Source organism: Macrotis lagotis, chromosome 3 (genome assembly GCF_037893015.1).
Source record: "Macrotis lagotis isolate mMagLag1 chromosome 3, bilby.v1.9.chrom.fasta, whole genome shotgun sequence".
In the NCBI taxonomy this organism is placed as follows: Eukaryota; Metazoa; Chordata; class Mammalia; order Peramelemorphia; family Peramelidae; genus Macrotis; species Macrotis lagotis.
The window spans coordinates 90,440,018-90,445,722 of NC_133660.1; positions in this window are offsets into that span (position 1 = coordinate 90,440,018).

Consider the following 5,705-nt stretch of genomic DNA (forward strand, 5'->3'; position numbering starts at 1 on the left):
TTTACCATCAAATCTAGTCCTGGTCCTAGCCCTGGTCCAGATGATCTGGAGCTGGGTTCCAAAATAGCAGTCATTGCCTTTCTTTATCTTTGGCATTTGGTTCTATCATCCAATTTTCATTCTTTACTCATGTATTTATCTACCTACCTATTTAAATTCTATGTGTCTATCCATCTATCTAAATTCCTTTGTTTATTTTGTTTGTTCATTCATTCGTTTATTTGCTTGTCTATCCATGCATTTATGTATTTACTCCTTTATGTGTTTATTAACAAGCTACCAGTTCTTAGGCTATGTTGAAGCAAACTCTGAAGAGTGACAGGAAAAGAGAATTAAAAGGTGTTTGGGATGCAATGGTCTGGAGTTATATCTTTAACTGTTTACTTGAGCCTAAATCTGGTTTTGATGATATTGAGCTGTGTCAAGGACAGTAGCCTCTACACTACCTAATCTTTGTAAGAATGTTGACCTCATCACCAATTCTACTAATTTTTTAATTCAAAGCCAATTCAGGCCTTTTCCTCTGAAAAGACTCAGACTAACCTATAAAGATACAAGAGTCTGTGTTTACACCTTTTCCTATTTTCTTCCCATTATATGTGCAGGAGAATGAATCAGAGTCTCAGTATGCCAAACTCAGTATGTGAAAGATGACACATGAAATAAAACCATATCTCCCAGTCCCTATCATTAGCCCCTCTCTTCTCACCCTTTCCTATTACTATCAATCTTTAGTCCAAATATTTTTTAATCTTTATTTGTAAGGTGGTATAATATAGGGTACAAATTTTAGTATTTCACTTGACTTAAGAATCTCAGGTTAGAGGAAGGGCAGAAGATGAAAGAAGATGGCAAGGGCATAGTGTAGAGGAGCAGATGTTGAGTTGAAAGAGAAAGCGGAGAAGGATGGTAATGGGAAGAGAATGGGAGAAAAGAAAGGTAAAGAAGAGGTGGTAAGGGCAAGGGAGGAGAGGCAAATGCTACAATTTATTCAGAATACATGCCAGATTCTGGTGATTTGCTCTCCTTTCTTACCAATAGATTTATGAGTGAATCATGCTGATTGAATAAGATCAAGTGCTACACAGAGTAGGAAGAATTAGATGCTTTTTCTAAGGGTATCAATTGCTTCTAATCCTAATGGAACAAGATCTTTACCTTTCTTTTCATTCAACTCATTCCAAGTCCATCTAATTATATTGTTTCTAGCTCATGTTTATTCTATTTTTCACAGAAAAAGATTATTAAATATTTTACAAAATACTTTAATAAAATCAAGATGACAATAATATTAATAGCATGACCAGAGCTGCCAGTCTAGTAAGTCAGTTGAAATAAGCTAGAGATTGGACCTATGATAGTTTAAGGAAATGGTTGAGAAAATTCCTTCTATCAATGCAGGTAGATATCATTTCAGCAACTTGGTAATAAAGAGCTACTTGGAGCACTGAGTACTTAGAGGTTAAGTAACAAGAAAAGGTCTCACAGGCAGTATATATCAAAGGTAGGATTCAAAGCATGTCCCATCCAGGACTCTTTAAAGTCCATTTTTTTATCTTGGAGATGCCACTGGTTTGCAATTCAGTGAATACTTCTGTCCTAGATTGTCACTAATTGAACTTTTCTCTGTTTCCTCAAACAAGTAATGACCATTTCAAAATCCAAAATTGTAAAAAATTTTATAATAGAAAATATGCTACATATGGAGTAATTAAGAGTTAACTTCTAACAACAATAATATAATGGTCATTGTGACTCCTCATACCAACAAAGGAGATGTGTCCCTCTTTTAAAAGAATAATTGAAGTAGACATGTTTATGGAATTTGTGTCAGACTCTCTTATCTCTCTCTCTCCTCTCTCTCTCTCTCTCTCTCTCTCTCTCTCTCTCTCTCTCTCACACACACACACACACACACACACACACACACACACACATACATACACAGAATTGTTTTATTTTCTTGGTTCATAGTCCCTCCCCAGAAAACTAGGTAAAATATACATAAAGAACTATTTGTGGAAGAAAAGAAATGCAAGAAATTGGGGAGTGATTGAACAAATTAATTTTCGATTAGACTATGGATGCCAAATAAAGCAGGTTAGAAACAGTAGTGTGGACTCAAATAGAAGTTTAATTTCAAAGTGAGGAAAACAACTTACAAGCAAGGAGGCAGCTTAGATACATGTGCCAAGGCTCCACCCCTAGTGAATAGACCTCCTTTAGTGTGATTAAATATCAAAACCTATACAAGTGTCTTTGTAGTGAACTATAGCTCCAACAAGGAATGACAGGGGCGGCTAGGTGGCGCAGTGGACAGAGCACAGGCCCTGGAGTCAGGAGTACCTGAGTTCAAAATCTGGCCTCAGACACTTAATAATTACCTAGTTGTGTGGCCTTGGTCAAGCAGTGGATAGAGCACAGGCCCTGGAGTCAGGAGTACCTGAGTTCAAAATCTGGCCTCAGACACTTAATAATTACCTAGTTGTGTGGCTTTGGGCAAGCCACTTAACCCCATTGCCTTGCAAAAATCTAAAAAAAAATAAAAAATAAGGCATGACAGCAAAAATATGATATGAGAGACATCATACATTTGGACACCCATTCTATTACAACATCAATCAAGCTATAGGAAATGATTATAAGCTTTAAATATTAAGTCCCATTGTTGTAAAATACATATTGTAAGGTCACTTAGATAATCTTAAGAAACTAGTTAGATGGCAAGTATGACCAGGAAGGATAATGATCATTGTTGGAAGGGATGTGGGAAATCTGGGACACTATTACACTGTTGGTGGAGCTGTGAACTCATCTAACCCTTCTGGAGAGCTATTTGGAACTATGCCCAAAGGGCAACAAAAATGTGCATACCCTTTGACCCAGCAATACCACTACTGGGTCTATACCCTGAAGAGATGAGGAAAAAGGGTAAAAACATTACTAGTACAAAAATATTTATAGCAGCCCTGTTTGTTGTGGCAAAGAATTGGAAATCCAGTAAATGTCCTTCAATTGGGGAATGGCTTAGCAAACTGTGGTATATGTATGTCATGGAATACTATTGTTCTATTAGAAACCAGGAGGGATGGGATTCCAGGGAAGCCTGGAGGGATTTGCATGAACTGTTGCTGAGTGAGATGAGCAGAACCAGAAAAACATTGTACACCCTAACAGCAACATGGGAGTGATGTTCAACCTTGAAGGACTTGCTCATTCCATCAGTGCAACAATCAGGAACAATTTTGGGCTGTCTGCAAAGGAGAGTACCATCTGTATCCAGATAAGGAGCTGTGGAGTTTGAACAAAGTTCAAGGACTATTCCCTTTAATTTAGAAAAAAACAGACATCCTATTTTCTGATCTTGTTACCTCTTAGACTTCTTGTCTCTTCTTTAAGGATATGATTTCTCTCTCATCACACCGAATTTGGATCAAGGTACAACATGGAAACAAAGTAAAGACTGACAGAGTGCTATCTGTGGGGTGGGGGTGGGGGGAGGGAAGCAAGATTGGGAGAAAATTGTAAAACTCAAATAATATCTTTAATTAAAAAAAAAGAAACTAAAAAAGAAACTAGTTAGAGGGGTAGCTAGATTGGACAGTGGGTAGAGCACCAGCCCTGGAGTCAGGAGTACCTGAGTTCAAATTTGACCTCAGACACTTGATAATTACCTAGCTGTGTGGCCTTGGGCAAGCTACTTAACCCCACTGCCTTGAAGAAACCTTAAAAATAAAAAGAAACTAGTTAGTGGCCCTCCACCTTTGTTTTCCCTTGTCTAGGTAATCAAGCCCAATATGGTAGAGGTGAATCAAATACATGGGAAGTTCCAATTTATTTTTGTACCTCCAAACCATCTCCTACCATCTCCTAAATAGTATCCCATTTATCCATCACCCAGCCAAAAGAGATATTCCTTACTTCATCCAACTTGTGTCCCTACTGAGCCTATTTTAGCCATGCATCAAATGTCAACCAATGGAATCATTCTGCACTTGAGACAGTCATTCTTGAATGTCTAGATACAAATCCACATAGAAATAGGATCTGAGAAGAAAAGAGCATCTCAAATAATGAGGAAAGTCTGAGGTCCATTTCATTAGGGGGAACCATGGACCTTTTAATAAAGTGTCATTGACTCAAAGTTCTGACTCAATCTCTTTTATTGTAGGTGGGACAATTTTAACTGCCACTTAAATTTGATTCATAGCAGTGCTTCATGATCAATTTGTCTGAGCTTATCTAGTGCTTGTCCAAACACAGAGAACACCTGGTGATGGTCAAAGCAATACAATGATTTTGGAATTTTTGCCTGAGGGTGAGATCATGCAAAAGATTGTTGTCATATCAAGTTCAAAGCATACTTTCTCATTGGGTCTTATCTCTGGCAAAAAAAGTGACTTCTAATATCTTGACATTCTCCACCATAGTTCCTGAATGCTCATCAGTGAACTGTATACTTAAACAATTTATCCAAAGGACACCTTTCTTAAACAGAAAAAATCAAACAATCATGTGCAAAATAATTCATTTGGCTCACAACTCTATTAAAATCAGTATTAATTCCATAGAGGTAGGGATTATTAGATCTATATATAAGGCCACAGAAGTATGAGTTGCAGAGTGCAAGTTCATTTAAAGAAAAGCTAACTGAGGCCCTCACCATTGCTTTTCCTAGTTATGGTGACTAACTCAGTGTAGCAGAGCTGACTCAGTTACATGAAAAACCCCCAACTTATTTTTGTGCCTCTGGACCACTCTCTCTTGGTGACCATCTTATGACCATGTGAAGATCACTTAATGGATATTCTCTCTATTATCCACCTAACCCAAGAATCCCCTGCTGACATTGCACTTCTAGCTGATGTAACATTTCTTGACCCTCAAAACAAGGTCTAGCAACCATTGAGATTTAGAACCTTTAGATTATAAAATATATAGTATCAAGTCTTATAAAATATGGCCCTGGAAGAAGGGGGCATCTCAGATTAGGAGGAAGAACTGAAGTCCACTTCATTAGAGAGAGCGTGAACCTTTAATAAGATGTTATTGGTACAGAACTATGCCTCAATCTCTCATATTGTAGGTTGAACAATTTCAATCCCCACACATATCAATAATAGTTACTAAATAGAAAGCAAAAGTATCAATCTATAATGAAAGCATAAGAGTCCAACTACACACCTTATTTTCTTTCCCATTCAAACAGTTCATAAACCCAATATAACAATTCATTTCTTGTTATCTGATCTCAATTTCTGGTATTTCTTCAGATCTTTTAACTTCTGTATTTTTAAGGGTTTTTTGCAAGGCAGTGGGGTTAAGTGGCACACAGCTAGGTAATTATTAAGTGTCTGAGTTCGGATTTGAACTCAGGTCCTCCTGACTCCAGGGCCAGTGCTCTATCCACTGCACCACCTAGCTGCCCCAACTTCTGTATTTTTGTTTTAGCTTCTGTAAATTGCTCCTTTCACTGATTGTTCTGTATCTTCTGAAGTTGGTTTCTCAAATGATTCTTATATATCTTTTAAGGGCTGAAATCAGTGCCTCTCCTTGTGTAGTGACCCATTTCTAGTGAATTGAAGACTTCAAAATACAGCTTTTTGATTGATGTGACAGAGTTATACTATTTCCATAATCTAAAAACAGTTCTTTTATTGAGAGTTTCTGGAAATAAACTTCCAATTCTTAAAAAAGAGTTGTAT